General features: G+C 35.1%; 1 pseudogene; it reads left to right on the forward strand.

Moving 5' to 3' along the window:
• Positions 1–4,426: 4,426 nt before the first annotated feature.
• Positions 4,427–19,200, forward strand: LOC150018748 (U2 small nuclear ribonucleoprotein A' pseudogene; annotated as a pseudogene).
• The last annotated feature ends 2,870 nt before the right edge of the window (positions 19,201–22,070 follow it).

Raw genomic sequence — 22,070 nt, forward strand, 5'->3', positions numbered from 1 at the left:
CTAAGCATAGTCTGACAAAGACCTGCACCAGAGTCTTCGCAGAACTACCTAATGCATAGAAACAAATACACAGAAGCAGCCAAAATGGGAAGACAAAGAAACAGACCCCAAATGAAAGAACAAGAGAATTCTCCAGAAGAAGAACTAGATGAAATGGAGACAAGCAATTTAGCAGGTAGAGAGTTTAGAGTAATGATTGTAAAGATACTCAACAGCATGAAAAGAAGACAAAGAAACCATAAAAAAAAGACCAATCAAAAATAGAGAAGATATCTGAGATAAATAATACACTGGAAGGAATAAGCGTTAGGTTAGATGAAACAGAGGATCAATTCAGTGATGTGGAACACAAGGTAGAAAGAAACACCCAGACAGAGCAGCAAAAAGAAAATAGAATTTTAAGCGAGAAGAGCTTAAGAAACATTTTGGACAACTTGAAGCATAACAGCATCCAGACCATGAAAATACCAGAGAGGAAGAGAGTGAGCAAGGAAGGGATCAAGAACCTGTTTGAAGAAATAATGACTATAAACTTCCCTAATCTGGTGAAAGAAAAAGACACACAAGTCCAGGAAGCTCAGAGAATCTTAAACAATTTGGACCCAAAGAGGTTCACACTGAGACACATCATATTAAAATAGAAAGACTTAAAGACAAGGAGAGAATCCTAAAAGCCACAAGAGAAAAGCAGGAAGTTACATACAAGGGTGCACCAATTAGACTGTCATCTGATTTCTCAACAGAAACATTCAGGCCAGAAGGGAGTAGCATGAAATACTCAAGGTGATGAAAACCAAGGACCTACAACCAAGGCTCGTTACCCCGCAAGGCTATCTTTTAAAATCAAATGAGAAATAAGGAGCTTCCCAGACAAGAAGAAGCTAAAGGAGTCTGTTAACACCAAACCAGTACTGAACAAAATGTTAAAGGGCTTACTTTAAAAAAAAAAAAAAAAGAATAAGAAAAGGAGAGAAAAAAAAGAGAGAAAATAGTCTAAAAACAACAACAAAGCAGTAAATATGTATCTGTTAGTAATCGCCTAAAATATAAATGACTTATGCTCCACTCAAAAGACATATTTTAGCAAAATGGATAAGAAAACAAGACCTATATATATGCTGCCACCAAGAGACCCATCTCAGATTGAAAGATACACACAGACTAAAAGTAAAGGGATGGAAAATGATATTTCATACAAAGAGAAAAGAAAAAAAGAATCTCAGATAGCGTTACTTATAATTAACAGAATAGACATTAAAACCAAGGCTATAGTAAGAGACAAAGAAGGACATTAAATAATTATAAAGGGAGCAATCCAACAAGAGGATATAACCCTATAAATATTTATGTATCCAACATAAGAGCACCTAAATATGTAAAGAAAATCTTGATGGACATCAAGGGAGAGAGCGACACAAATACGTGAAATTTGGGGATTTTAACACCCCATTTCAGGCAGAAAATCAGCAAGGAGACAGCAGTCTTAAACAACACACTAGATTAAATTGATTTAATTAATATCTTCAGAGCATTTCACCCCAAAGCAGCAGAATATACATACTTTTCAAGTGCACCTGGAATGTTTTCTGACATAGACCACATGTCAGCACACAAAACAAGTCTCAGTAAATTTAAGAAGACTGAAATCATATTAAGCATCTTCTCTGACCACAGTGGTATAAAACTAGAAATCAATCACAAGAAGAAAGCAGAAAAACAAGCAAATATGGAAGCTAAATAAAAAAGTTATTAAACAATGAATGGGTCAAGAGTGAGATGAAGAAAGAAATCAAAAATCCCTGAAACAAATAAAAAGGATGACACAGAATTTGAAATCTGTGGGAGACTGGGGAAAGCAATGCTATAATGGAAATTCACAGCATTACAAATCTATCTAAAAAAATAACAAGACAAAAATTAAATAAATAATCTAACTATATACTTAAAGAAAATTGAAAAAGGATGGCAAAACCCAAAGTAAATAGAAGGAAGAAAATTATAAAGACCAGAACAGAAATAAGCAAAATAGAGTCTATAAAATGATACAAAATATCAATGAATCCAATAGCTGATTCTTTGAAAAGATAAACAAGATTGACAAACCCTTAACCAGACTCATCACACACACACACACACACACACACACACACACAAAGGACCCAAATAAATAAAATCAGAAATGAAAGAGGAGAAATAACTGAAAACAAAGAAATACAAAGAATTGTAAAAAAATATTATGAACAACTATATGCCAACAAACTGGACAACATGGAAGAAATGGATAAATTCTTAGAAACACAATCTTCCTAAACGAAATCAGGAAGAATGAAGGGAATCTGAATGGACAGATTACACCTAGGGGAATTAAAGCAATAATCAATAACCTCACAACTAACAAGAATCCTGGACCAGGTGACTTCACATGTGAATTTTACCAAACATTCTGGAAAGAACTAACACCACTCCTTCTCAAACTACTTCATAAAATTGAGGAGAGAAGGCTTCCAAACTGATTTTACTAGACTAGCATTATCCTAATTCCAAAACCAGATAAAGACACTACAAAAAAAAGAAAGAAAATTATAAGCCAATATACTTGATGAATAAAGATGCTAAAATCCTCAAAATGCTACCAGAATGAATACAGCAAGCATCAAAAAGATTATATGCCATGATCAAATGGGACTTGTTCCAGGAATGCAGTATTGGTACAACATTCACAAATCAATACATGTGATTCACCACATAAACAAAATGAAGGATAAATCATATCAATAGATGTATGAAAAACATTTTATAAAATCCAGCACCATTTATGGCAAAAATTCTCAGCAAAGTGGGATTAAAGGGAACATAACTAAATGTAATAAAGGCTGTATGTGACAAACCCACTGCCAGCATCATACTCAATGGGCAAAAACTACAACTCTTCCCCTTACGATCAAGAACAAGACTGGGATGTCTGCTTTCACTTCTCTTATTCAACACAGTCCTGGAAGTTCTAGCCATAGCAACCAGACAAGAAGAAGAAATAAAAAGCATCCAAATTGGAAAGGAAGAAATAAAACTGTCTTTATTTGCAGATGAAATGATACTGTACAGAGAGGTCCCCAAATATTCCACCAAGAAACTACTAGAACTGATAAATAAATTCAGCAAAGTAACAGGATACAAAATAATATCAAGAAACCAGTTGAATTTTTATATGCCAATAATTAACTAACAGAAAGGGAAATTATGAAACAATCCCATTCACAATTGCTTCAAAGAGAATTACATAAAAGACCTCTACTCAGAAAATTATAAGATGCTGAAGAAAGAAATTGAAAAAGTTACAAATAAGTGGGAGCACATACTGTAAAAGAATTAACATCATTAAAATGCTCATACTACCCAAAGCAATCTATAGATTCAGTGCAATTCCTTTCAGTTACCAATGACATATTTCACAGAACTATAACAAATGTTTCAAAACATTTATATGGAACCACAAAAGGCCCTGCATGGCAACAGTGATGTTGATAAAGAAAAACAAAGTTGGAGGAATCATGTTACCTAACATGAAACTACTCTATAAAACCATAGTAATCAAAACAACATGGTACTGGCATAAAAATAAACACATAGATCAATGAAATACAATAGGAAGCCAAGAAATAAACCCACACCTTTATAATCAATTAATATTCAAAAGAGGAAGCAAGCACATACAATGGGCTAAAGACAGTGTATTCAATAAGTTGTATTAGCAAAATTGGACAGACATGCAGAAAAATGAAACTAGACCACCTTCTTACATCACACACAAAAATAAATTCAAAATGGATCAAACACTTAAATGTTAGATCAAAATAATCAAAAGTGTAGAAGAAATCATAGGTGGCAAAATTTCAGACATTGTTCATAGCAATATTTTATTAGATGTATTGCCCCAGACAAGGTAAACAATTAAAAATTTAAAAATGGGATTATATCAAACTAACATGTTTTTGCACAGCAAAGGAAAAGAAAACATCAATAGAATAAAAAGACAGCCCACAAAATGGGAGACCATATTCACCAATACATCTAATAAGGTATTAATATCCAAAATTTATAAAGAACTTACAAAACTCAACACCAAAAATCAACCAGCCCAATTAAAAATGGGCATAGGACCTGAATAGACACTTCTCCAAAGAGGACATACAAATGGCCAATACACATATCAAAAGATGCTCAACATCACTAATAATCAGAGAAATGCAAATTAAAACCACATTGCAATACCATCTCAAACCTGTTAGAATGGCTATTATCAATAAATCAACAAACAACAAGTGCTGGTGAGGATGTGAGGAAAGGGGAACCCTTTTGCATTGTAGGTGGGAATGCCGACTGGTGCAGCCACTGTGGAAAGCAGTACGGAGATCTCAAAAAATTCATAATGAATCTGCCTTTTGACCCAGAGATCCAACTTCTGGAAATACATCCGAAGGTACCCAAGACACTGACTCCAAAGCACATAGTACTCCTATATTCATTGCAGTGTCATTTACAATTGCCAAGATATGGACACAGCCCAAGTGTCCATAAATAGATGAGTGAATTAAACGACTATGGGACATTTTCACAATAGCATACTATTTGGTCACATAAAAGAAGAAAATTTTACCCTTTGCCATAGCATGGATGGGCCTGAAGAACATTATGCTAAGTGAAATAAGCAAGTCAGAAAAGACAAATACCATATGATTTCACTCATATGTGGGATCTAACAAACTGAACTAATGACGAAAATAGAGATAGACTCACAGATGGGGAGCAGGATGACAGTTAAGGGCAGGGGAGGTTAGGAGGTTGAGGGATTTAATAAAATGAAAAAAGGAGTCATGGATATGGACAACAGCGTGGGGATGGTGGCAGGGGAGGGAAAGAAAGGGACTAAATGTTAATGGGAAAAAATACAATATAAATAAATAAATAAAATAAAGTGAAGTCATTAAATTTAACAGCTAAACATAGTTTTCCTTTATGAGCCCCAATTTTTAAATCTTTATTATACTCTCCTGAAAAATATTCAAGCTCACTTCTGTAGCTGTTGCACCTGGTGAGCAACAGACTTATAATGATTAAGAACATGAACTTTATAGCAGAAGATGAGCAAGTGCTTAAAAACAGGCTTTGCCACCTACTTGGTTTATGATCAAGAGTAAATTATTAAATGTCAGATTTGTTTTTGGGATTAGATGAAAATAATGATTATAGTGTACTCAATCTGTTCCTTGGCATATAATAGTATTCCATATTTAGTAAATAGTTTGAATACATCCTGAGCTTTGCTCCAAAGTCAGCTCTTTCTTGTGATACATTATATATAGAGCTGAGGTCAGCTCTTTGCACCACCTTGAATTTTGATATCCTTCCTCCAATTTTGGCTTATTTGATCCTGTGTGTCTGCCTCATTTTCATTGCATCACAAATGAACCACAAATTCTCAGCTTCAAATTGCCTAACTCTATTCATACTTGACCCTTTCCTCCAGAATCCTATAATTTCCTGGCTTGTTCTTATGTCTCAAGTGAGCATACTTTCTTACAGAAGTGTTTCTAATGATTTCCTTCTATCATATCTTTTTTAAAATTAAATTTCATGTTGTTGCATTTTCCAGTAGCCTTCAATTTATCAGTTATTTGACAATCTGTCTCTTCTATTTCAAAACAGTTTGAATAGCTTTCTCTCAGAAGTGCCTCTTTAAGCTCATTACATGGACGAATTTAGAAACTCGTTTTTTCAGTCATGTTTTATGCCACCATTCTTACTATGAGCTTTACAGGTTTTAAATTCAATTTTTAAATATATTTTGTTTTATTGTGTGTTTTTTTTAGTGGCTGAATTTTGTTCTTTACTCAAATTCAGGTATTGAAGTCCTAACTCCCCTCTACCTCGTAATACGATTTTAATTAGAGAGAGGGCCTTTAAAATGTAATCATGGTAAAATGAAGTCGTATGAGTGGGCCTTACTCCAATATGACCAGTGTTTCTGAAAAAAGAGGAGAACACATACACACAACAGAAGAAAGACAATGTGAAGATACAGAAAAGATGACAATCTACAAGTCAGCCAAGGAGAGAGGCTTCAGAAAAAATTAACTCTGACCATACTTTGACCTTGAACTAAAATTGATAAACTGATACAAAAATATGTAATCACAGAATTTTGAAAGCATTTTAATTTAGGTATACTTGCAATTTTTTTGTTTTAATTTTGAATATTGTCCTTTTAAATTAAATAAGAAATGGGACAATAAAATTTCTTCCATGCTTAACATTTTCTGGAAATAGAGGTTTAGCCTGAGGTACAAACTGTCTGTGAGAGTATATAAGTGTTTTTCAAGCTTTTGTTTTTTACTTTTGTTTGTTTCTTGAAAATTTGGGGCTTATGTTCTAAGAAAAGTAACCACCCTGCCAGCATGCTTGACCTCTAGTTTTAGTTTTGTCATTTTCAAATAGTAGTATAAGTTCAAGTTTTTCCCTTTTTCAAAACTATTTTTATATAATTGTCAGAATAAGCTATTCACACTATAAATCTAACATGTGATCATGTCCTGTCTCCTACTTAAGCCTCTTTAATAGTTTTCTCTGCTCATAAACTTCCTTCTCTAATTCTGCTGAGCTTCATCTGAAGAACTTGATAGAGTCTACAAACCTGACACCCAGGTTTTCTTCTCTAGTGTAGAAGGATCCTAAAAATTTGCATTTAATGTCTCCAGGGTAACTCAAGTAAAGGTAATCTGTAGACACATTAAGAAATACCAGATAAAATCAAAGCTCTCATGACCTATTTCCTCCTTACATATTTTGTTGCTATTCCCTATTTCACACTGCTTATTCTCAGAACAAAATCACTGATAGTTCCTACTGATATTATTTTTTATGTTAAACTTTCTCCCTTACCTTTTCTATGTTTGTTTAATTGCTATTCATCTTCCTTTATTCACATACAAAAATATTAAGCATGTGACTATTTCGGAATTTCAGATGATTTGTGTTCCCTCAACTATCCTTTGTAGGTTAGGAAACCATCTTTGTTTTCTTCATTTATAACTTTTCAACTTTTACCAAGTGATATTGCAGATACTTGTTTACTTTTATGACTCATTTACCAAACCTTTACTTTGTTGAAGATAGTGATATTTAAATGTTTGTATCTCTGGTGCTTGATATAACACCTTACATAGTAGAGAATCAATATACATCTGTTGAAATGCACTACCTTTATAGTTAGTAAATTATGTAGACCATCATACACAGCTATTCTACCACATTTTATAATAATAAAACTCTCTTAGTTCACTACAGATTATAAACAGTTTTATAAGACAAGATTTTATATCTTCAAACACATATAGTTTACTCAAAGAATAGGAAATTATGGAGTGAAAGTTCACAGTAGTTTAATAGAAAATAGTCGACTATAACTTTGTAGTTTGTGGCATAAAAATTGAGAAGTAACTATTTCTTGTTTGTATGAACATAAAGAATCTAGGCCATTAGACACTTCTTACTTAAATTGGAACTGGGCCTGGAGAATAGGTCAACCAGCCTGCTCTCTGGCAAAATGTGCCATGGGATGTTTAATGACCACAAATGGTCAGAACTTCAACTTTATGTCTCATCCAATAAGATCTCTTGTCTCTCAAGACACCAAAAAAAGAGTGAGTCATAAGGAAATCAATAGTATCGTATTCAAACAAAGCTATTTAGACCAAAACACACTCCATTTTCTCATTAGCCATGGAGCCAAAGTGGGCGGGGGGAAAGGCTTTATATTCATTTAAAACTGCACACAGGCTCCAAAGTGTATGCAATTAAATGTACTTTATTAAAGATAACTTTAAAAATGCATGTTGTTTCCTCCCATTTATTCAATAATTGATTGATTATAGCCTGCTTCACATCTCATAGTGACATTTCCAGTTTCATTTCTCCTTTATATTTTTGAAGTTTGGTTGGCTTTGGGAGTTGTATTAACAGAATTTTTAAAGATTTGAAGATATTTAATTTCCTTTTAAAAAGATATACCAATTTTCTAAGTCATTAATTGGGATATATGTATTTATTATTTTTCATTTATGCTTTTCCCACACAAAACGGGTTATGTAACTGGAAAAGTAAGATGGTTGTTTCTATTCTTTCCTGGAACCTTAAGAATTTGTTAATATCCTACTTCAGTGTTATGTAATAAAAACATAATATGATCATACATATAATTTTAAATTTTATAATTGGCACACTAAAAAATATAAAAGTAACAGGTAAAATTAATTTTAGTGATATATTGTATTAAACCTAATATACCCAAAATGTTATCATTCCAACATGCAATCAATATATTATTAATGAGATATTTAACTTCTTTTCTTTGTAATAAGTCTTGGCAATTTAGTGTGTATTTCACTTGCAGCATATCTATATTTACATTATCCTCACTTCAAGTGTTTAAGTGACTATCATTGTGGCCATCACAGCTCTACTTGATCTAACTTTACCACCAAGACAACACTAAAACCCTTTGGAAGTTGCCTCATTGGATTTCACCATAGTCCAATTTTTTAAAACTCTTGAACATTTCTCTCTCTCACCATTAGTACATTTTCGGAATGTCTGCAGATTTTACAGAATGTGGTAGGTTTATGATCAGTGCTCAGAGAGCAATTAACATTTGAATTTAGCCACATGAAGATAACAACATTAGATTGCTCATTTTTACAGCTGCTAACTGGTGTTAATTGCTGGTTATAGATCACAAACTAAACAATTTTCTCTGTTTTGTACAAACAGAACAAAACAAAATAGAAGTTAAAAGAAAAATCTTATCTTCATTATAATAAAGTACAGTACTTGGTGATACAGTGTACCCTTATAATTGTTGACATTAAGAATGTCCAAACCCATAGAGAATTTTTAATAGAATTTATTAGAGTCAAATAGAGGATATGCCTGGAAGCAAGATCTCAACAGACTGAGAAAAATGCTTCCCAGAATGGCAGTTTGCAGTTTCTCTTCTGCAGTTAGAATTAAGGAGGAAATTTAAGAAAGAGTACATAAAGGTGGGAGAAAGTAAAGCAGAGATTGGATTACAAAATGGTTAACAAGGTTATGTGCTTTCTTAGGATGGGCAAGCTTCTGAAAAGAGACATTCCAATGGTGTCTTAGCCTAGGTGTACAGAAATAATGAGCAGGGCTTTCTTAAGGCAAAGATAAACCTTTTAGTGAAGTTACAGGCCTTGGACATGACTACCCACTGTGATCTCTCCATTTAGAAATTTATGATCAGGTCATCCTATGAGGTTACTTTCAGTAGAACCCCTTTTTAATCCACATAATTAATGTCACTTATGTAATTGACCATAATCAGATAATATTTATGAGAAACATGATATGGTTGCTCATTTTTATTTTCAAATAATATTTTTTTCATTTTTCATTCTGCAGGATGACACCCAATCAACTGAGCCACCCAGTTAGGGCCCTTTCATCATTTTTTTTTTAATTCAGCTGTTCACATTCAGAGCATTAGAGGATTTGAAAAAGTACTGTAAAATAGTAAGATGATGGAATAATTATTACCTACAAAAGTGAAAAGGGTCCTCTACTATATTTTATTTTCTGCTGAGTAATACATAAACCCTTAAAGACCACGCAACTAGGAAAAGATCTAAAAGTTTAATCATGATAGAGATGTGGACATGCCTTTCTTGTTCCTTATCTTAAGGGGAAAGCTTTCAGTTTTTGCCCATTGAGTATGATGTTGGCTTCAGGTTTCTTGTATATGGCCTTTATTATGTTGAGGTATGCTCCCTCTGTTCCCACTTTGCTGAGTGTTTTTATCATAAATGGGTGTTGTACTTTATCAAATGCTCTTTCAGCATCTATTGATATGATCATGTGATTTTTGTCTTTCATTTTGCTTATGTGGTGTGTACGTTTATTGATTTGTAAATATTAAAACATATTTGCATTCCTGGGATGAATCCCACTTGATTGTGGTGTATGATCTTTTCAATGTGTTTCTAGATCTGGTTTACCAATACTTTGTTGAGGATTTTAACATATGTTCATCAGCAATATTGGCCTGTAGTTTTCTTTCTTTGTTTTTCTTGATCTGCTTTTAGAATTAGGGTAATGCTGGCCTCATTGAAAGAGTTTGGGACTCTTCCCTCTTCCTGAATTTTTTTGAATAGTTTGAAAGGATACGAATTAATTCTTCCCTAATCATTTGTTAAAATTTCCCCATGAAGCCATCTGGTCTAGGCTTTTTGTGTGCCGAGAGTTTTTTTTTTTTTTTATTACTGCTTCAATTTCACTCTTTGATATTGGTCTATTCAGGCTTTCTGCTTCTTCTTGATTCAGTTTTGGAGGATTATATGTTTCCAGTAATTTGTGCATTTCACCTAGGTTGCCAAATTTCTTGTCATATAGTTGTTCATAGTAATTTCTTGCAATTATTTGTATTTCTGTGATACTGCTTGTGCTTTCTCCTCTTTCATTTCTGATTTTATTTATTTGGGTCCTCTCTCTCTTTTTTTTTTTTTTTTTTTTTGATGAGTATGGTTAAAAGCTTGTCAATGTTGTTCATCTTTTCAAAGAAGCAGCTCCTGGTTTTATTGATCTTTGGAATTGTTTATTTAGTCTCTATGTCATTTAATTCTGCTCTGATCTTGATGATTTCCTTCCTTCCACTCACTCTGGGTTTTGTTTGTTGTTCCTCTAGTTCTTGTAGCTGTAGGGTTAGGCTTTTTATTTGAGATTCTTCCATCCTTTTTAGGTAGGCCTGTATTGCTATGAACTTCCTTCTCAGGACTGCCTTCACTATGTGCCATAGGTATTGGGCTGTTGTTTGTTCATTATAGTCTGTTTCCAGAAACTTTTTTATTTCTTCCTTGATGTCATTGTTAACCCAGTCATTATTTAATAGCATGCTATTTATTCTCCATGAATTTGAATGTTCTTGAATTTTTTCCTTGTAATTGGTGTCCAGTTTCAAGCCATTGTGATCTGAGAAGATGCTGGATATAATTTTAATTTTCTTAAATATTTTGAGGTTTGTTTTGTGTCCTATGATGTGGTCTATCTTTGAACATATACCATGTGTACTTGAAAAGAATATATATTTTGCATCTTTCGGGTGAAAAGTTTTGTATATTTCAATTAAGTCCATTTGATCTAGAGTGTTGTTCAATGCCTCAATATCCTTGGTGTTTCTTTGCTTGGAAGATTTGTCCTTTATTGACAATGGGGTATTAAAATCCCCTACTATGAGTGTATTGCTGTAGATATCCTTCTTGAAGTCCTCCAATATTTTTCCTATATATTTGGTGCTTCTATGTTGGATTCATATATGTTTACAAGGGTTATCTCTTTTTGTTGGGTTGTTCCCTTAAGTATTATGAAATGTCTGTTCTCTCTTTTTATGGCTTTTGTTGTGAAATCTATTTTGTCTGATATAAGTATTGGTACCACAGCTTTTTTCATGTCCATTTGCTTGAAATACATTTTTCCATCCCTTCACTTTCAGTCTGTATATACTTTGGTTCTGAGGTGAGTCTCTTGTAGACAGCATACATTTGGGTCATGTTTTCTTATCCCTTCATCTAACCTATGCTTTTTGATGGGAGCATTTAAATCTTTTATATTTAAGTTTATTATTGATAGATACTTATTTATTGTGACTTTTTTCCCTTTGTACCTGTGTTCCTCTCCCTCTCTTTTTCTTCTTCTTCTTAAAGCAGTCTCTTTAACATTTCTTGCAATGATGGTTTGGTGGAAGTTTATTTTTTTAGCTTTCTTTTTCTGGGAAACTCCTTATTTCAACTTCCATTTTGAAAGAGAGCCTTGCTGGGTAGAGTAGTCTTGGTTGTAGGCCTTTCTTTTTCATTGTTTGAAATATTTTTTTTTGCCGTTCCCTTCTGACCTGTAGTGTTTCTGTTGAGAAATCATCTGATAGCTTTATTGAAGCTCTCTTGTATGTTATTTGCTGTTTTTATCTTGCTGCCTTTAGGATTCTCTCTTTGTCTTTGAATGTTGCCATTTTAATTATGATGTGTCTTAGAGTGGGACTCTTTGGGTTCATCTTCATTGGGACCCTTTGTTCTTCCTGGACTTGGGAGACATTTTCTCTCATCACATTCAGGAAGTTTTCTATCATTACTTTTTCAATCAGGTTTTCTATCCCTTGTTCCTCTTCTTCTTCTTCTGGTATCCCTATGATATGGGGATATTATTACTTATCATGTTGTCCTTTAGCTTTCTTAAAACCTCTTCATTCTTTTTCAGTCTTATTTCATTTTGTTGCACTTTCTGGGAATTTTTTTCTATGTTGTCCTCTAGCTTGCGATCTGATCCTCTGCTTCACTGAGCCTACTTTTGATTACTTCTACTGTGTTCTTTAATTCATAAATTGTATTATTCATTTCCTCCTGGATCTTATTGATAGTTTCTATGTCCATTTTAATGCTGGTGTCATTCTTAGTAAGTTCTTTGTAGCGTCCCTGGAATTCTTTGTAGTTGCCCTGTAGTTCTTTGTAGGTTCCCTTGGAATCCATTGTAGTTTCCTCTGAGTTTGTTGAGTTCATTGAGCTTCCTTATTACCATTATTGTGAATTCCATGTATGATAATTTGATTGCCTCTATTTCATCTATCCCTCCTTCTTGGAATTCCTCCTTTCTTCTTGACGAGGTGTTGTTCCTTCATCTCCCTATTTTAGGTGACTCTTATTGTTTGTTTCTGCTTCTTAGATTGATCTGCTTTGAGTTCCTGACTTCATGGTGTGAGCTTCTGTGGTATTCAGTGGTGAAGGCTCTTTGACCTCTTGAACTTGATGGTCTTGGAATGCCCTTTATGTTCTTTATTTGGGCTGTCTGGCAGTATTTCTGTTCTGGTTGTTGTTACATTGCTCTTTGGTGGGTTGTTCCCTCCAGCTAGCTGCCTGAGAGTCACTCCACCCACTGCATCTTGTAAATTGTTGATGAGCTGCTGCAAAACAAAGCCACCAGCTCAGGGAAGAAACCTACACCCACAAAGGTAACTCCCATCCTTAATCACAGTATCAACTGGAAATGAGCCAGTATTAATAAGGACGTAAAGACATTAACACTATTATAAGAATGTAAAAACAAAGTTTACTAACTGAAAGAAAAATAATTTTTCAGAGGCATAAGGGAGGAGTTATAATGGTAGCAAGTAGGGACAAGGCAATGAGAGAAAGAAAATAAAATTTATATCATATATAAAAAAAGAAATGAAGAAAGAAGAATGAAGTAAGAGGGGAGAAGTGTATAGTATTAAGTTTAAACAGAAGTTATTATATATATATAAATATATATATAGTGTATGTGTGAGGACAAACATATAAATAAATAAATAAAATGAATAAGAACAAAAAATAGGAACGAAATTAGAGAAAAGTTTTCACCACAGCACTATCAGCAACCTATGAGCTAAGATTAATATAGGTGGGACGGGAGTAAGAGGTAAAAAAGAAAGAAAGAGAAGCTTAAGAGATGTCTGGAGGAATGGGAAGTGATTTTGAGATGATAGAGGGAGAAGAAATGCTAAGAGTGTGAAATGAAAACCAGGCTAAAACAGGGAAAAGTTCAAGTTTAAATTGAAAGAAGGAAAGGACTTGAGGAAGGTATAAATGGATTAGGAGAAAGGGATGATAAGAATTAAGATTTGAAATACCAAAATAATGAAGATCTTGAGTAAAGTTGTAGAAATGCCACAACTACCACCTTATTACACTCAATGGGCACAGCTAGATCAAGATGGAAAGAGAATAAGTGTATTTTATGAATTGGAAAAAGAATGTGAGTTGACGGATGACAAGAAAAATGGTATAGAGAGGCTGGAGAGGTGAGAAGTAATGAGTGCAGATTGGAAATGAGTCGTAGCAATAGAGAAGATAGACTTTAAATCAAAAATAAGAAGAGGAAATCAAATGGTAAAATTGAATGAGAAAAGGGTGGAGAAAAATATGAGATTTGAAATAAACTATATTATAAAGACTAGTTACTTAAAATGCACAGACTGGGAGGACAAGAAATGACGTTGAAAGGCTATGCAGGAAACAAATAACTCCTGTAGAACATCACAATGAAATTTGTCTGCATAAATTGGTTTTCATCACTTTCTTCTTTTTCTGGATCCAGCCCTGGTTATATCAGATCATGTCTCAGTCTGGATCTAGGCAGCCTGTTTGAGACTACCAACATTCTGCTACCTGTGTCTGTCTCTTTTGGTTGGTTTTTACTCTAGTCACTCTGTACATAAGCTGCAGTCAGGCTTAAGCACCATGGGGCGCGACCCAGTGATTTCTTTGGTGGGGCTGTTTCTTTCCCACTGGCTAATGCCACTTGGAGAGGAGAGGTCTGCTTAAAAAATTCCTCCTGCAGCAATGGGAATAAGTCATCATTGGGGTCCCATCTGCTGCTACCCCAGATCTCTCTCCCTGACATATTTGCCTGCCCCAAACTCCCCAAGCATCTCTAGTTCACTCTGCCCTCCCTCTTCCAGAGACCTGGGCAAGTGGGCACAAATGCAATCCTGTGTGCCCTCTTCTCAAGAGTCTCACTGCACTTCTAGCCATTTCTCCCTGTTCGGCAAACAAACAGAAACAAAAACAAACAAAAAAATGTTGCTTTATGCCTCTTACACCCAGATGTCACCTGGTTCGCTTTTGGCTCTGCCAGCAGGCCCAGCCTGGGGTCTACACCAACTCCTCTGAGGGGGAACCCTCAAGGTACTGAAAAAAATCTCTGCAGCTCCAGCTGCATCCACTGAAAGCCGGCTGGCACTCCTGGCACTTCCACATCTCCTCCATGGTCCACATTAGATATGCTGTGATGAATCAGCCTTCTCCATCCACCTGTGGCTACAAGGGTAAACTCTAGTGAGAGTCCTGTTGGTCATCCAGATGATTTCTCAACAATTAAGTTGAGATTCCTGATTGGTCCCTGGAGAAGGCCAGCACAGCCTCCATATCCAAACCTTCTCACTGAATCCCTCCCAGACTTTGCTGTGAGTCAAATAATAAATTTTTAAAACATTTATATGTACATACAAACAAGTAGATATTCTGGGAGAAAAGCCTCAAAAGTAAATTCAGGAATTATTCCGGAGAACTGACATGTAGCCTTATACAAATTCATAGAGCTTTAATAGGAGAAATTTACATACATGGCAAGGCAGCTGCTCCCCATGGTGGCTGGCTGGGAAAAAATCCACAACATCCCAGGACAGGGTCTCTTTCTTATAGGGGTTAATATAAGGTTGGTGCAAAAATAATGTCCGATTTCAAGGTCTATTTTAAAAATTAAAAAGCTTGTGATTATGAAAATATTTATTCACTAACAATAACCTCCTTGGCTTTCTAGAACCTCATTCCATCTGTCAACTTGCTTATAAATGCTAAATTGTAGAAATTATAAAATTACTTAGGTTTTGAAGCAAAATATGAACCCAACTCATTTTCTTCTCTTGATGTCAACCTAACACCATCAAAATGGCCCTGTAGTCCCCAAAACAAGTGATCATTTGAAGCAAGGTCAGGAGAATATGGAGGATGAAGCAATATATCCCAACCAAACTCTTTCAAGAAATTTTTTGGTGAGTAGAGCTATGTGAGGACAAGCATTATCATGATGAAAGATGACACCCTTTCTGTTGACTAAGGAGGGTAACTCTTGGTTCAAAGCTGCTTTCAAATGACAAAGTTGTTCACCATAAAGATAAGCGGCAATTGTTTTATTATTGTCAAACAGTTTGTAATGGACAATTCCTTCCATATCCCACCATACATTCAACATGATCTTTTTTGGATGAAGTCCTCCTCTTGGTTGTTGAACTCTTCTTCCTGCTAGACTGATCCACGATTGGCGGCATTTCATGTTATGGTAAAGGATCCATTTCTCAGCACCTGTAACAAGCCTACCAAAAATGGTGCCTGTAATATATATATAATAAATATAAATAAAAATGGTGTGTAAAGGTGTCACGAAAGCAATGATTCACAACAAGCAACACACTGTTGCAGATTCTCTGGAGACAGTTCATGTGCAACCCATTTTCCAACTACTGAAACCTTTCTGATCATTTTCAGTTGGCATTGCATGGTTGAATGGGCTACATTAAATTGTTCTGCAAGTTCCCTAGAAGTAATGGTGGGATTTTCAGCTTCCAATACGTAAAAATCAAGTTTTTTTGATGATCCTCTTTTGGCTCATTTTTCAAATTGAAATCCCCACTTTGGAAATGGGAAAACCACCTCCTGCAACTTCTTTCAGTCACTGCATCATCCCCATAAGAACTCTGAATAGACTTTGCTTCTGTACTTGCATTGGCACCCTCATCAAACTCATAGAGTAAAACATTTCTAATGTGCTCTTTAGGTGAGACAAACATAAGTACAAATATTGTGGACAATTATGAACAGTACTTTGATAACCTGAAAAAAATAAGGTATACATTAGTCACTGTGACATCAAAAAACATTATAAGAACAGGCACAAATTTAATTAATACTATCTAAAATTTTCTTTTAAAAAAAGTCAGACATTACTTTTGAACCAGCCTGATAGTAAAAGCATATGGTGGGTAGTCACATAGAACACCAGAAAAAACAATGCATTCTTAATTTAACAGATAATTTCATATAGAGAGTTATCACACTCTATACATACATTAACCTTCCTGGGGGCATGAGGTTTATCTTCAGGTGGCATTCTAGTTATCTGGGTAGTCAGCCAAGCCCATCATTTCCCAACTGCCTTGGCTGCTGGAGCCATATTACATCTCAGTAAGTTCCCTTACAAATGTGCTTTAAACATTTCATAAGTTTATAAAACTGTCAGTGGGTGGAGTTCTTGATTAGGGTGATGTGTGGTATAAAGTTTGCAGGAAGCTAGAAAATATAAAGCCTGGTTAAAATAATTCTATTGAAAACTGCCCAAAAAAGGTGGAATTTATTATATCATTGGACTGTGCTGACTGAGCTAAGTTCTATCAATATTTATTGACATCTTATCTTCTGGTTTTAGCTCTTGAAATGATGGCTAGAAAAATATAATTGGATTGTACTTTCAATCAATGAGACTGTAAAACAAACTGATTGCATGGAGAAATTAAAAGTATTCAGTTATTTAAAATGGTAAATGTGATTATTATAATTAATTCTATTAATGTAGTATTGTTAAAATAAAAATATTAATTTTATGTAGAATATTTCATGGTCTAGTTTAGGATATAAGTTGATATTATTTTGACCAAAATTATGCACATACAGAGTCCCCTTAATTTCTCATTCTATACAACAATCAGTTGATCAGCTTGGCCTTAGGGTGGTCTTCACAGCCTTATAATGCATCATGTACCTTTTGAGAGCTGCAAAATGGGTAGCTATATTTGCCACCTGATGTATACTGAAAATTTATCTTTTTCTCTCAGGTTATTTGTCAACTCTAGCCAGATTATTACCACTGATCAAGATAGCTTCAATATTTCCATCAGTTTGACTAAATTTTGGATGTATTTTTCTCCTACTATAGGCCTCTGACCCCACCCTCCATTTTCTAGAACATTTACTTTGAAAAACTTTCAATTATCAATTCTTTCTCTGCCCTTTTGAGATGCAAATCTTCTCCTCAACTCTGGTCAATTTTACAACCCAGAAATGTCTTCCTCAAGGACATAGGAGGCATTTTTAGAAAACATCATCATCAAAACAGATAAAGTTCTGAGTCAGCCACACACCAGGTAGGAGGTGGCAGGACAGTGAAACCACTGGCAGAGCTGGTGGAGCAAGTAGCAGAGTACATCAGTGCCATATGGGGCCACAGGCTACACCTCTAGGGGTATAAAACTTGTGGACAAAAAAGAGGCCACATTCTAAAGGCACGAAGGCCTTATAAAATCAAAGACAGAAAGTACCCACATATGATGGTCTGAAGTTAAAACTTTCTAGCTAAAAGCAAATCATGGCAGAGAGTCCTGTCCTAGGCTGGTATCTTTCTTGACAAAGGTCAGTCTTTACCTTAACTGAGACTGTCAATTGTCTTTTTGTATGTACAATAACATGCATTTGGAATATCAGGGTAATTTCCTTTGCTCAGATTCCTCAGGACACAATCTCCCACCAGAACAGGAGATCACAGAACCCCTCATTGTTAACATTATTATGTTAATTGTTAACTGTTAACTATCCTATACCCACCTATATAAAAGAACTATGTGTCTCTTTGTTTTTCTTTTTATCCAATTCCAGAGATTTTCCCACTTTTATTAGTCCTGCCTCCTTCATCTATCACCAGTGAGTTTCATGTAATCCCCCTCATGTCTTCCCCTTTGATTCTGACGCATAAAATGAATGGTAAAATTGCCATTTTTCTGGAGCATTTTCTTAATTCATTGAGATTTTGTTTCTTGGCAATTATCCATTTTGTTCAAATAAACTAAAAAATTCTCACAGGTTTTGATGTTTCTTACATTGACAGAGTTCTGTCATTGCAAATCTGGGTGAAACCTTAGACCAGTTTGATGCTTTTGATTTTTTTGCTAATTAAATCAGAAAACTGGATGGTTTTTCTTTGTTGAGAAGACCGAAAACATTATTGGTGAACAACAATAACATATGCCATATAGGTAAGGGACTTAACAGGCTCTGACCTGCCTGACAGAACTTGTTCTCACCAAAAATGGTCTTGTGGAATGAGGTGACCTGGACCCTTTGGCATCTCTCAAATCACCGACTTACCTAAGTGTTTAAGGTATACTTTAAAAAATAAGCATTACAAACCGTATGTAATTTATAAAGTTCCACAAGTCAGAGTGCTTGATTTCCCAGTGAAACTGAAAGAGCATCAGGAAGCAGAGAAAATGTTCTAGGACAAGTGGGGTGCACAACTTGCAAAGAATATTGCCAGGAGAAACAAAACTTTCAATCCAGATGCTCGTTGGCCAAGTGACAAAAATAAAGTTGACCTATCACCAGGGGATGTAGAGGTGGTCATGAATGCCATATCACATGCATCGACCCTGGTTAAAGTAGAGTGGTTGAAGGGCTTGCTGCATTGGGGTCAGATACCTGGCAGGGAATGCAGATCAGGCCTACCAATGATGGTGAAGAGGAGATGGAAGAAGACACAGTCACAAGCTGGTCCTGAGTAGTGTGTCCTGATCATCCACAGGATGTATAACATGTCCACTTGGAACAAGTCCTGCTTTTGAACATGGAATAATAGCCTTGTTTGTGTCAGCAAAGGGGAGTTCACAGGCATTGTTGAAATGCTTCAAACGGCTGATGGTCATTTTGTAATGTAAATTTTGAAATCTAAATTTCCATTTTTTACAAATAATAAAAATAAGGACACTCACTGTGGGAAAAAAAAAACAGATACAGTGCCTATAGAGCAGTCTATTGTTAGAAGATTGATACATAACTTTGGTAAGCATTGATCAGCAAATCAGATGGCTCAATTATATTGAGCACCCTCTCCCCTCATGTCAGCCAGTACTTTTTCACTACTTCCAGTGTTTCAAAATTCTTCCACCTTTAGTTTCAAGAGAATAGAAGTTGAGTTCACTAAGTCTCCCACATGGCAATAGGCTTAACTACTAATGTATTTGTCTTGAATACATTTTAAAAATCTTATTTAACTCCATCCTGTTTTATTCCATGTAGTGCAACTTTTGTTTGACACTCTTAAAAGCTCCACAACTGGGAACAGAAATGGAGGGTCTTAGAAATAAACTTCATCAAATTAACTTTTATATTAATTGCATTATAAAATCATCTGTTCTTAATCTAGTACTACAATGATGTTTTTGTATGGAATTATAGAGCCATGGAGAAATGTATGGGGAAAAATGTCAAATGGTTGCTTTTGTTACATCACAGAAATAGAGATGCTAAGTGTGAAGTGGTGAGAGAGTAGAACTTAACTACTTTTATGACCTTCCTTGTATTCTTTTACCTTTTAAAGTTTGCATCTGCTCATTTTGTAAGTAAAATATGTACAAATAGCAGGACAAAAACAAAACTTCTCAAACATAAGAAGAAAAATTCTGATATGCAAACAAATATCTCTGAGGCTGGTGATTTCTAAGAAGAAATTATGGTTATGTTGTGGGAGAAACTCTCAGAAACTTGGTTCTTGTTAATGCAGTAAATAATTGCAGATCAGCAAGCCTACTAGTGTGCAAGCAAAGTTTATTAGTGCTAAGTTCTCACAGGTAAGTAGAAACAAGACTGGAAAAAGCAGGGTGGCCAGAGGCCAGGTGGCCAGGGTCCCCCCATGTGGCAAGAGGGCCACAGAGCCAAGAGAGCAAATCCTTTGTTCTGAGGACTTCTATAGTTGGTGGGATGGGATGTGAAGAAGTTCCTTTTTGATTGACAGGTAAAGGTGGTGTCAGCTTTCCCCCAGGGAGAAATGACTACCCAAACGTAGATATGGGTGGGTGGGGGTCTGTTAGCCCAAACCCTTATCTTGCTCTAGACTCTATTTGTTCCTTTTGGATATGTGACAGGAGGCAGGGAGTTAACCAAAGTTGTTTTAGGGGCTCTTTTGGGCATATTGTCGTCTCCCTCCCTTTCACCCTTCCAGTCCTTGGAATGAATACACAGTCTCAAGGTTTTCCTTTTCCAGCTAGTGGAGATGATGCACACAGACTTTCATGGGCTACCCTGTCCTGCACTATTATAGTTTACTTGTGTTGTTTGGAATTCCTGGCAACTTTATAGGACCAGGTTCAGGATGACTGGGTCAATGGATGCCTTTGCCTTTAGCCCCCTGTATTACATTCTTTATTAGATTGCAATGCTGAAGGCCCTGCCTTTATTTCCCCTATGGTCACTCATTCCACATAACAGTTATTTATAAATGATAGATTTTAAAATGTAGTTGGAAAAGATTTTGAAGGTAGGTAACACTGGGAAATATAATTAAAAATATAAAGTTCTCCCAACCCAGATCTTTCTACAAAGGTGGAAGAGAAAGAAAACGATTTTATTATTGACTATATGTTAAACCAGAATGTGATGTGCACACAGGTAATCTACAAAATGATTGCAAAGACAAAAAGAAAATAAATATTACATTTCTCTATAGCTGAAGAGATACATCATCATATATGGTCTTAAGATAAACAATAACGAATCCTCAAGTAGGAGGACTTGACACCAGTTGTCACTCACAGCTTATCTAACATCAACTTTATAATTGAATCAACCACCAGTGCTAATCAATTGGTTTTATATAAAGAAAAAATAAACTTCTGGAGCAAGATGCCTGCAGAAGTGAGATTCCTATCCTCCCACAGAAACTGGGAGGCAGGGATACTAAATTCCTTGGATGTTTACATTCCAAATAGATAGTTCCCAAGTCTTTGAGAGAGACACTCCTGTTTCATAAAGCTGGCAAAATGGATTAGTTTTAGGAGGATTTACATACATTTCAAAGGGATAGAAAGAACTTACACTAAAAAGTTTTCTAAAGTACAAAATCTAAGAAAAGGGAGAGCAGAAAAACCTCTTTCCTTATTTTCAACAGGAAGAATTGTCTCTTATTTTTAAGTTTGTTTTTGTTCTTACAGAACCACTACTTTCATTAAATATATATATTTAAAACAAGTTAGAAAAAAAAACCAAGAAAGCTTTAGAGACATCTATTTACAAAGGGAAGGCAGAGTCAATGAAATGACCCTGACCCTGTTGACTGTATGTGTATATGTGAAGGGAAAATAAATTAGGACAGCTGTAACAGCATAATCGATAAAGCATATTTAAAATTTTTTAAAATGCGTATTAAAAAAAAAAAGGAAATGTCCAAGCCCATAGAGAATTTTTATAAGCTTATTTAAGCAAAACTTAGGACATATTCTGAGGAGCAAGATCTCAAATGCTCTGGAGAATGGCAGCTTATTTTATACATTCAAATAAAAGGAGAAGACATAAGGAAGGTGCATGAAAACCATTGGTGGTAGCTTAAGGAGATGGGAGAAAACAAAGCAGGGAAATCTCTAGGATGTGATAAAA

The sequence above is a fragment of the Furipterus horrens genome, unplaced genomic scaffold (genome assembly GCF_987537825.1).
Source record: "Furipterus horrens unplaced genomic scaffold, mFurHor1.1.pri manual_scaffold_2, whole genome shotgun sequence".
In the NCBI taxonomy this organism is placed as follows: domain Eukaryota; kingdom Metazoa; phylum Chordata; class Mammalia; order Chiroptera; family Furipteridae; genus Furipterus; species Furipterus horrens.